Here is a 12,466-nt window from a genome sequence, read left to right as displayed (position 1 = left end):
GCTCCGTCCGTCCATCGCTCCTTCCACCGCTCCATCCGTCCATCGCTCCATCCATCGCTCCGTCCGTCCATCGCTCCGTCCGTCCATCGCTCCTTCCATCGCTCCGCCTGTCCATTGCTCCTTCCATCGCTCCGTCCGTCCATCGCTCCGTCCGTCCATCGCTCCGTCCGTCCATTGCTCCTTCCATCGCTCCGTCCGTCCATCGCTCCTTCCATCGCTCCGCCTGTCCATTGCTCCGTCCATCGCTCCGTCCGTCCATCGCTCAGTCCGTCTATCGCTCCGTCCGTCCATCGCTCCGTCCGTCCATCGCTCAGTCCGTCTATCGCTCCGTCCGTCCATCGCTCCGTCCGTCCATCGCTCCTTCCATCGCTCCGTCTGTCCATTGCTCCTTCCATCGCTCCGTCCGTCCATCACTCCGTCCGTCCATCGCTCCATCCGTCCATTGCTCCTTCCATCGCTCCGTCTGTCCATTGCTCCTTCCATCGCTCCGTCCGTCCATCGTTCCGTCCGTCCGTCGCTCCGTCCGTCCATCACTCCTTCCATCGCTCCGTCTATCCATCACTCCTTCCATCGCTCCGTCCGTCGCTCCGTCCGTCCATCACTCCTTCTATCGCTCCATCTGTCCATCGCTCCATGAAGTTTGACAATCGCTCCTGTGAAGCGCAATGGGATGTTTTACTATGTTAAAGGCGCTGTATAAATGCAAGTTGTTGTTGTTACAATGTGATGACCGACGTGGTAAGTTTTACACATTGGCACTTGTAGAGCACCAGTTCATGCGGTGTGATACATGAGGGTAACAAGGTCGCAGAGGTCAACGCTCCGTACGATTTTCCTTCCATTAGACTCAAATTCCCGATACCCTCTTCAATTGTGCTGGCGGCATTAATTCAATGTAAAATCGTTGCCAAAGTTACACTGTTGGACTGTAGCGTACATGGCACGCTGTGATAGTGAGAGAGATCCAATGAGGGTTGGGGTTGGGGTTATGGATGACCTATCATATCACCAAATGCCCCAAGAAAGAACTGGCATTTATATAGCACCTTTCACAACCTCAAGACCTCCCAAAAGCTATTTACAGTGTAGTCAGTGTTGCAATGTAGGAAACGCGGTAGCCAACCTGCGCACAGCAAGCTCCCACAAACAGCAATGTGATAATGACCTGATAATCTGTTTTAGTGATGTTGATTGAGGGATAAATATTGACCAGGACACCGGGGATAACTCCCCTGCTCTTCTTCGAAATAGTGCCATGGGATCCACCTGAGAGAGCAGACGGGGCCTCGGTTTAACGTCTCATCCTAAAGATGGAACCTCCGACAGTGCAGCACTCCCTCAGCACTGCACTGGGAGTGTCAGCCTAGATTTAGTGCAGTCACTGTTGTAATGTAGGAAGTCTACAATAATCCACAGTATCCCATTGACACCGACACCAAGTCAACGAGGGTTTCTCTTGCTCATGGCTATTCAGTGACTCGTGCTGGATATGTGGACAAAGGGCGCGGGCTCGATTGGGCTTGGTTGTGACGCCTTCCACAGGCAAATAGTCTGCACTGCCGAGCGCCACACCAGACTGGCCGCTTGCTTGAGGTGCCTGTGGGATCGTAGCGAGAGAGTTAGGGCCTTCAGGAGAGGATGAGGGGGGAGAAGACGGAGAGGGGGGTTTATGAGGGAAGGGGAGGAGACGGAGAGGGGGATTAACGAGGGAAGGGGAGGAGACGGAGAGGGGGATTAACGAGGGAAAGTTGCCCAGCAATTATCCAGAGGGTAGTCGGCACTGGGGGAAGTACAAGGAAAATATAACGTTTCAGCATGAAACTCCAGTGAATGTATTAATTAACTGTGCCATCCACCCCCAGAAGGCCATTGAAAGGGCAGCAACCTGCGATTGCAGGAGTTTCTCAGCGCCCCCCCACCCCCCCTCCAACGCTCGACAGTTTAATTACAGCGTACAGCTGCAACGACAAGATCATTGAAGCCTCCCCGGGCTAAGGATGACTTCCTCCCGATGTGATTCAGCTCCACCACACACTGTCCGTCTCCCCTAAACCACTGACTGCTCCCAACCAGCACTCAGCATTCGAACACAAAAACCTGTTTTTGCAAATCATATGCAAACAAGTTACTTGTAACCAATGCTCCCTCTAATTTTTTTTTTAGGCTGGGCGGCCCCTTCGACAGGCTGGGCGGCCCCTTTAACAGGCTGGGCGGTCCCTTTAACAGGCTGGGCGGCCCCTTTAACAAGCTGCGTGGCCCATTCAAATTTCCATTCAAAAGCCGCTGACTGGCCAGCGTGGGACCTCGAGATGGCCGTGTGACCCTGCAGCTTACGGGAACATAGCTTGTAACTCTGTACTGTAAGACTTACCTTAATAAAACAGGTTTTAGCCTGTCAGATTTATGTCTTTTCTCTGCACTTGACAGGGTTTGGACTTGTGAGACAAAGCAACACAGACTCGAGAGGTTTCTTTTCCCACCCCGATCCAGAGCTTATCTTTACTTAGAATAATCAAAGGAAATACAAGCAGTTTATGATAGCATCAAATGCACAATCATTTCTAATTATTAGCCACCACCAACCTATCCCGTTAAAGTACTTCTTCACAATTAAAAAGTGCTGATTCCTTTAGTGATCAAAAAAATCAAGGACACTCACACAAGAGTTAACTCCAGCCGTGGTCAGCTATCGGCTGTTAACCCCGTGACTCTCTAGGCAGCTGACCAGGTCGCCACTCACTTCACGACAGCTCTGTCCTCACATTGTCCAGACATTTTATATACCCTTTTCCTGCAATGTTTGCCCACTGTGTACATTAAGTTTAAAACAAAGGAATATTCTGAAACAAATCCTTCCCATGAATGGGTCTTCGCATTTCTTATCACCATAGTTGCAGCTTTCTTCAGATTTCGTAGACAATTCAAGGACATCGCATGCTGCCTGTGAAAATGTCACTTTGCAGCTGGGAGCTGTTAAGAGATCATGGGAAAGTCTTTTGAATTCGCAAAGCCCCTCAGGTCATTAAAAATTGGTCAACCCCAGGTTTAGCCATGAAAATGAGATGAAAAATGTTGTTGTCTTACAGTACCTCCGCTCTTTAAAACAAGTTGCCCGTGTGAGATTTGGCTTGTAATGAGAATTTTGATGGCACGGATGTGGAGAGCAGTGGCACTCTCTTGCGAAAACGCCTGACCACTTCAAACGCCACAGGGATTGGGGGAAGGGGAAGGCGAGGGGGCAGGGGAGAAATATCTTTTGTCTGTGCCTGGAGCACAGTGTCAGCTGTGAGTCTGAGCTCTGAGTCAGAAGGTTGTGGGTTCGGGGACTTGAGCACAAAAATCTAGGCTGACACTCCAGTGCAGTGCAGAGGGAGTGCCGCACTGTCGGAGGTGCCGTCTTTCGGATGAGACGTTAAACCGAGGCCCTGATTGCTCTCTCAGGTGGAGCATGAAAGATCCCACGGCACTATTTCGAAGAAGAGCAGGGGAGTTAACCCCGGTGTCCTGGCCAATATTTATCCCTCAATCAACATAACAAAAACAGGTGATCTGGTCATTATCACGTTACTGTTTGTGGGAGCTTGCTTTGCGCAAGTTGGCTGCCGCGTTTCCTACATTACAACAGTGACTACACTCCAAAAATGCGGATGCATTGACAGTCATTTTCCAACATTCCATTGACTCTGGATCAGTTCCTATGGAGTGGAGGGTAGCCAATGTAACCCCACTTTTTAAAAAAGGAGGGAGAGAGAAAACAGGGAATTATAGACCGGTCAGCCTGACCTCAGTAGTGGGTAAAATGATGGAATCAATTATTAAGGATGTCATAGCAGCATACTTGGAAAATGGTGACATGATAGGTCCAAGTCAGCATAGATTTGTGAAAGGGAAATCATGCTTGACAAATCTTCTGGAATTTTTTGAGGATGTTTCCAGTAAAGTGGACAAAGGAGAACCAGTTGATGTGGTATATTTGGACTTTCAGAAGGCTTTCGACAAGGTCCCACACAAGAGATTAATGTGCAAAGTTAAAGCACATGGGATTGGGGGTAGTGTGCTGACGTGGATTGAGAACTGGTTGTCAGACAGGAAGCAAAGAGTAGGAGTAAATGGGTACTTTTCAGAATGGCAGGCAGTGACTAGTGGGGTACCGCAAGGTTCTGTGCTGGGGCCCCAGCTGTTTATATTGTACATTAATGATTTAGACGAGGGGATTAAATGTAGTATCTCCAAATTTGCGGATGACACTAAGTTGGGCGGCAGTGTGCGCTGCGAGGAGGATGCTATGAGGCTGCAGAGTGACTTGGATAGGTTAGGTGAGTGGGTAAATGAATGGCAGATGAAGTATAATGTGGATAAATGTGAGGTTATCCACTTTGGTGGTAAAAACAGAGAGACAGACTATTATCTGAATGGTGACAGATTAGGAAAAGGGAAGGTGCAACGAGACCTGGGTGTCATGGTACATCAGTCATTGAAGGTTGGCATGCAGGTACAGCAGGCGGTTAAGAAAGCAAATGGCATGTTGGCCTTCATAGCGAGGGGATTTGAGTACAGGGGCAGGGAGGTGTTGCTACAGTTGTACAGGGCCTTGGTGAGGCCACACCTGGAGTATTGTGTACAGTTTTGGTCTCCTAACTTGAGGAAGGACATTCTTGCTATTGAGGGAGTGCAGCGAAGATTCACCAGACTGATTCCCGGGATGGTGGGACTGACATATCAAGAAAGACTGGATCAACTGGGCTTGTATTCACTGGAGTTCAGAAGAATGAGAAGGGACCTCATAGAAACGTTTAAAATTCTGATGGGTTTAGACAGGTTAGATGCAGGAAGAATGTTCCCAATGTTGGGGAAGTCCAGAACCAGGGGTCACAGTCTAAGGATAAGGGGTAAGCCATTTAGGACCGAGATGAGGAGAAACTTCTTCACCCAGAGAGTGGTGAACCTGTGGAATTCTCTACCACAGAAAGTAGTTGAGGCCAATTCACTAAATATATTCAAAAGGGAGTTAGATGAAGTCCTTACTACTCGGGGGATCAAGGGGTATGGCGAGAAAGCAGGAAGGGGGTACTGAAGTTTCATGTTCAGCCATGAACTCATTGAATGGCGGTGCAGGCTAGAAGGGCTGAATGGCCTGCTTCTGCACCTATTTTCTATATTTCTATGTTTCTATGTTTCATTAGCTGTAAAGTGCTTTTGAGGCGTCCAGTGGCTGTGAAAGGCACTATATAAATGCAAGTCCTTCTTCCATTTACAATAAGGATATTACAAACGAACATATGAAATTGACTGGCTGGGATAGAGCAGTTAGTTCATCAAGCCTGTCCCACACCCTGATGGCAGAGTATCGTGACTAAACATTCCTTCCCTCCCCCTTCCACCGACCATTCCCTCAGCCGTGTAATCTTGTGGGAGAGATAAAAAAATACAGAGAAAAAAGCCCCCCCCAAAAAAGAAAGACCTGCATTTGTATAGTGACCGTTGCTTCCAGGCGATCAGGGAGGGCTACACTCTTGCTAATCACGTATGCATACTGATTTTAAAATGGATCCTACTTTCATTAAATGCTAAGGATAAACTTTCCAGCGATAACTTTAATACAAAAGCCTTAGTTAGGCCGAAACGAAACACGTTGGTGTGGGAAATTCGGTCGTGCCTCTGTTGCATCGTTAACCCGGGCAGGGCGGTACATTTTGCGCCTCAAAACGGTCTCCGACCGCAAAATTCACCAGCTGGGCCCTGAGTGTGGAGGGCAGCGCTAAGGGAGGCGTTACACACATCGTTTAGGGTGCTAAGCCGGCTCAGCCACTGAAAATCCCGAGCTAAACAGCCGGCCTCGGAGCGCCCCGAGGGAGGCTTCTCTGGGGGGAAAATATCGTCAAAGAAACATCAAAAACATTCCCAATACTTTACTCAGGCCACATCAACATAGAGCGCAAAACTAAAAAACGATCACACTTACCTCAGAAAGACATTCCTTCCCTCACTGCAACCGCTGCAGCTCGGACCGCCATCTTTGCCAGGCACTCCCACGAGGGCGAGCTGCGGGGCGCTACGCATCGGGCGCGAAATAAATGTCGAAATGGGGGCGTTGCACACCGGCTCACCTCTCCTGGGCGGTACTGTTCCGCGCCCCGCAAACCCGGCACCGAATGTCCCAGCGGGGCGCTGGAAGCTGGCAGTCCGCCCAGAAATACTCTCTGCCGCCATTACCACCCTCTCCGGGGCACAAACAGAGGCGGCAACAGCCGAAAATCCAGGCCCTGCTGCCAGATCTTGCAATAACTGTGATTTAAAACATTCAAGATGCTCACAAGCAATGCTCCCTTTAATTTGTTTGGTGGGGGGGGCTGCGCGGCCCATTCGGAATACACGCACGTTCCTGCTCATCGTACCTTCCGACAAATGCAGTCAGACATTGGTCCCTCATACAGTGCCCCCTAAATGCTAGAATGCTTCTCTGCGCCGCTCTGAGGCCTGTGGAAGTTGGCCAATATGTGTGAGGCCTGGCGTGTGATCGCTGCTGCTGCAGAATTGCTTGCTGCCCAAAGAGCTGTGTGCCATGAAACCCTTGATATTCCCATTTCTGTCACTTAAGGATTGTTGTCTCTCAACAGCTTTTGCATTTATATAGAGCCTTTGACGTAATAAAATGTCCCAAGGCACGTCACAGGAACGACTGTCGAACAAAATTTGACACCGAGGGAGAGAGAAAACAGGGAATTATAGACCGGTTAGTCTGACATCGGTAGTGGGGAAAATGTTGGAATCAATTATTAAAGATATAATAGCAGCGCATTTGGAAAGCAGTGACAGGATCAGTCCAAGTCAGCATGGATTTATGAAAGGGAAATCATGCTTGACAAATCTTCTGGAATTTTTTGAGGGTGTAACTAGTAGAGTGGACAAGGGAGAACCAGTGGATGTAGTGTATTTGGACTTTTAAAAGGCTTTTGACAAGGTCCCACACAAGAGATTGGTATGCAAAATTAAGGCACATGGTATTGGGGTTAATGTACTGATGTGGATAGAGAACTGGTTGGCAGACAGGAAGCAAAGAGTAGGAATAACCGGGTCCTTTTCAGAATGGCAGGCAGTGACTAGTGGGGTACCGCAAGGTTCAGTGCTGGGACCCCAGATATTTACAATATACATTAATGATATAGACGAAGGAATTGAATGTAATGTCTCCAAGTTTGCAGATGGCACTAAACTGGGTGATGGTGTGAGCTGTGAGGAGGATGCGAAGAGGCTACAGGGTGACTTGGACAGGTTAGATGAGTGGGCAAACGCATGGCAGATGCAGCATAATGTAGATAAACGTGAGGTTATCCACTTTGGTGGCAAAAACAGGAAGTCAGAATATTATCTGAATGGTGACAGATTAGGAAAAGGGGAGTTGCAACGAGACCTGGATATCATAGTACATCAATCATTGAAAATTGGCATGCAGGTACAGCAGGCGGTGAAGGCGGCAAATAGAAACATAGAAACATAGAAAATAGGTGCAGGAGCAGGCCATTCAGCCCTTCTAGCCTGCACCGCCATTCAATGAGTTCATGGCTGAACATGAAACTTCAGTACCCCCTTCCTGCTTTCTCGCCATAACCCTTGATCCCCCGAGTAGTAAGGACTTCATCTAACTCCCTTTTGAATATATTTAGTGAATTGGCCTCAACTACTTTCTGTGGTAGAGAATTCCACAGGTTCACCACTCTCTGGGTGAAGAAGTTTCTCCTCATCTCGGTCCTAAATGGCTTACCCCTTATCCTCAGACTGTGACCCCTGGTTCTGGACTTCCCCAACATTGGGAACATTCTTTCTGCATCTAACCTGTCTAAACCCGTCAGAATTTTAAACGTTTCTATGAGGTCCCCTCTCATTCTTCTGAACTCCAGTGAATACAAGCCCAGTTGATCCAATCTTTCTTGATAGGTCAGTCCCGCCATCCCGGGAATCAGTCTGGTGAACCTTCGCTGCACTCCCTCAATAGCAAGAATGTCCTTCCTCAAGTTAGGAGACCAAAACTGTACACAATACTCCAGGTGTGGCCTCACCAAGGCCCTGTACAACTGTAGCAACACCTCCCTGCCCCTGTATTCAAATCCCCTCGCTATGAAGGCCAACATGCCATTTGCTTTCTTAACCGCCTGCTGTACCTGCATGCCAACCTTCAATGACTGATGTACCATGACACCCAGGTCTCGTTGCACCTTCCCTTTTCCTAATCTGTCACCATTCAGATAATAGTCTGTCTCTCTGTTTTTACCACCAAAGTGGATAACCTCACATTTATCCACATTATACTTCATCTGCCATGCATTTGCCCACTCACCTAACCTATCCAAGTCACTCTGCAGCCTAATAGCATCCTCCTCGCAGCTCACACTGCCACCCAACTTAGTATCATCCGCAAATTTGGAGATACTGCATTTAATCCCCTCGTCTAAATCATTAATGTACAATGTAAACAGCTGGGGCCCCAGCACAGAACCTTGCGGCACTCCACTAGTCACTGCCTGCCATTCTGAAAAGTACCCGTTTACTCCTACTCTTTGCTTCCTGTCTGACAACCAGTTCTCAATCCACGTCAGCACACTACCCCCAATCCCATGTGCTTTAACTTTGCACATTAATCTCTTGTGTGGGACCTTGTCTCAAGCCTTCTGAAAGTCCAAATATACCACATCAACTGGTTCTCCTTTGTCCACTTTACTGGAAACATCCTCAAAAAATTCCAGAAGATTTGTCAAGCATGATTTCCCTTTCACAAATCCATGCTGACTTGGACCTATCATGTCACCATTTTCCAGATGCACTGCTATGACATCCTTAATAATTGATTCCATCATTTTACCCACTACTGAGGTCAGGCTGACCGGTCTATAATTCCCTGTTTTCTCTCTCCCTCCTTTTTTAAAAAGTGGGGTTACATTGGCTACCCTCCACTCCATAGGAACTGATCCAGAGTCAATGGAATGTTGGAAAATGACTGTCAATGCATCCGCTATTTCCAAGGCCACCTCCTTAAGTACTCTAGGATGCAGTCCATCAGGCCCTGGGGATTTATCGGCCTTCAATCCCATCAATTTCCCCAACACAATTTCCCGACTAATAAAGATTTCCCTCAGTTCCCCCTCCTTACTAGACCCTCTGACCCCTTTTATATCCGGAAGGTTGTTTGTATCCTCCTTAGTGAATACCGAACCAAAGTACTTGTTCAATTGGTCCGCCATTTCTTTGTTCCCCGTTATGACTTCCCCTGATTCTGACTGCAGGGGACCTACGTTTGTCTTCACCAACCTTTTTCTCTTTACATACCTATAGAAACTTTTGCAATCCGCCTTAATGTTCCCTGCAAGCTTCTTCTCGTACTCCATTTTCCCTGTCCTAATCAAACCCTTTGTCCTCCTCTGCTGAGTTCTAAATTTCTCCCAGTCCCCAGGTTCGCTGCTATTTCTGGCCAATTTGTATGCCACTTCCTTGGCTTTAATACTATCCCTGATTTCCCTAGATAGCCACGGTTGAGCCACCTTCCCCTTTTTATTTTTACGCCAGACAGGAATGTACAATTGTTGTACTTCATCCATGCGGTCTCTAAATGTTTGCCATTGCCCATCCACAGTCAACCCCCTAAGTATCATTCGCCAATCTATCCTAGCCAATTCACGCCTGTTGGCCTTCATAGCGAGAGGAATTGAGTATAGGAGCAGGGAGGTCTTACTGCAGTTGTACAGGGCCTTGGTGAGGCCACACCTTGAATATTGTGTACAGTTTGGTCTCCTAATCTGAGGAAGGACATTCTTGCTATTGAGGGAGTGCAGCGAAGGTTCACCAGACTGATTCCCGGGATGGCAGGACTGACATATGAAGAAAGACTGGATCGACAAGGCTTGTATTCACTAGAATTTAGAAGAATGAGAGGGGATCTCATAGAATCTTTTAGATGCAGGAAGAATGTTCCCGATGTTGGGGAAGTCCAGAACCAGGGGTCACTTTCTCAGGGATAAGAGGTTATCCATTTAGGACCGAGATGAGGAAAAACTTCTTCACTCAGAGAATTGTGAACCTGTGGAATTCTCTACCACAGAAAGTTGTTGAGGCCAGTTCGTTAGATATATTCAAAAGGGAGTTAGATGTGGCCCTTACGGCTAAAGGGATCAAGGGGTATGGAGAGAAAGCAGGAAAGGGGTACTGAGGTGAATGATCAGCCATGATCATATTGAATGGTGGTGCAGGTTCGAAGGGCCGAATGGCCTACTCCTACACCTATTTTCTATGTCTCTATGTTTCTATAAGAAGATATTAGGACTGATGACCAAAAGCTTGATCAAAGAGGCAGGTTTTAGTGAGCGACTTGAAGCAATACATCCAATGCAGAGCTGGCACCTCCCATTTGACGTGATTTGCTTTGTTTTATTCATTCACGGGATGTGGGCATCGCCGGCAAGGCCAGCATTTATTGCCCATCCCTAATTGCCCTCCAGAAGCTGGTGGTGAGCCGCCTTCTTGTGTACAACTGGGTGGCTCGCTGGGGCATTTCAGAAGGCATTGAAGATTCAACCACATTGCTGTGGGTCTGGAGTCACATATAGGCCAGACTTACTGCCTTGTTCTCCGTAGGGTCCTACGGAGGGGAGTGGGGAGTTCATCGCTGTAATGTATTTGCTTCATGGGTTCTTTGCTTAAGAATTCATAGCAACTCATTGCTATTAAAAACTAGTTGGTTTATTAACAAAGGTTTAACAATCGCACTACACATTACCAGTTCATCCAACTGCATACCTCATCGTGGATGACTGAGACACAACTGACTGGGGTTTTATTGAGTCTTGTGAACATCACTAAGCCACTCACAATGCAACAGCTCTACAAACCTGTGAGCATAGTCACGGGTGCATACTGCATACATCATAATCGCCATGTCTTGACTGATGCCTCTTTTGCTGGAAGTGTCAATACTTTGGCTCATATTTGGAATGAATGTGTTAAAATAGTGCACAGAGGAACTACAGATGAATAAGGAAACAACTGGTGCTGGATATTTCAGCCCAGCAGTGAATTATTTGCCCTGTCTCCAAAATCACATTAACGTTTCACTGCTATAATAGAATCCATACGGTACATCTCTCGGGAGGTGAAAATGTCACTGTGCTCAGGCCAAATCTCTGGCAATGTCTGTTTTGAGCACGGCACTAACTTGTGTTCAGTTCAAATAAAAATTACAAAAGTTTTGTATTCACAAATGAATAAAATGGGAGTCCTTTGCCTGGTGGAGGCGGAGGGGCAGGTGGAAATACAGTAATCACACGGCAAGGAAATGATGAAAGTCAAAAAAGGCCAATGTGGCTAAATTCACCTCATCAGGGCAGTCAATCCTTCCAAATACACAATCTCACGCTATGGTCAGACTGTCCCGGTAAATCCGATCGCTCCACTCCCCTTCTCTGCTAAGCCCTTTGATTGATATTTTTGGATTATGTAGCCACGATCAGCAGCAGAGTCCATTCCTGATAATCTTGCCGGGGCTTGCAGGGCCTATTTATAAAGCATGTGATTTGGAGGCGGTGCGCCCCAAGGTTCAGGTCTGGCACCAGTTAATACGAGTGAGGAGCTGAGCTCCTGGAGCGACCGTTCCCCGAGACAAGCCAATTTTTTCTCACGGAGAATTGAGGTTGTTCTGAATAGGAATCAGCTGGAGCACACAAAAACAGCAGAAAGGGCAACGTGGCAACTCTTGCAGTCTTGTTAACCATTGACTGATTTCGGAGTGTGATTCACGGAGCTCGACATTCTCCGTCTCCCTTCTGTCCCAATGAATTTCACACGTTACGCAACATCTTGCATTTGTATAGCACCTTTAACATCGTAACTCGTCCCCAAGGCGCTTCACAGGAGGCGTTATCAAAATAAATTTGACACAGAGCCACATAAGGAGATATTAGGACAGGTGACCAAAAGCTTGGTCAAAGAGGTAGGTTTTAAAGGAGCATCTTAAAGGAGGAGAGAGAGGTGGAGAGGTTTAGGGAGGGAGTTCCAGAGCTTAGGGCCTATGCATCTGAAGCCGCCACTGGTGGAGTGAAGAAAATTGGGGATGCGCAAGAGGCCAGAATTGGAGGAGCGCAGAGATCACGTAGAGTTGGAAAACAGGAATGCGCCAGAGAAAAAGCAGAGAAAGAGGGCCCAAGGGCAGGGCTGTAAAGGACACGTTTCGGACAGATGCCAGGAAATATTTCTTTACGGGAAGGGGTGATCAAGAGCTGGAATGGGGTTTGCAGGAAGGAGCGTTGAGGCCAGAATACAGGACTCATTTATAAACCAGCCAGCTGCTGCAATAAGCAGGGAGATGGAAGAGTTGGCATTCTGGAAGGATGAGCTATCGGAGGGAGGAAGGCCCTTCTACATGTTGCAGTGTGTGGAATGCATTGGGCCAGTCTTGATCAACAAACATTGCAAGATTATATGG

At 47.6% G+C, this 12,466-nt stretch overlaps 1 protein-coding gene across 2 annotated transcripts in view; it reads left to right on the top strand.

The window, feature by feature from the left end:
- Positions 1 to 12,466, top strand: part of coro2ba (coronin, actin binding protein, 2Ba) — a 241,822-nt gene that overhangs the window by 176,891 nt on the left and 52,465 nt on the right. The gene's annotated exons all lie outside the window — the stretch shown is intronic.

This window comes from Pristiophorus japonicus, chromosome 17, assembly GCF_044704955.1.
Source record: "Pristiophorus japonicus isolate sPriJap1 chromosome 17, sPriJap1.hap1, whole genome shotgun sequence".
In the NCBI taxonomy this organism is placed as follows: domain Eukaryota; kingdom Metazoa; phylum Chordata; class Chondrichthyes; family Pristiophoridae; genus Pristiophorus; species Pristiophorus japonicus.
Note: the sequence above shows the minus strand (reverse complement) of the source record. Positions and strands in the feature narration are given on the sequence as shown.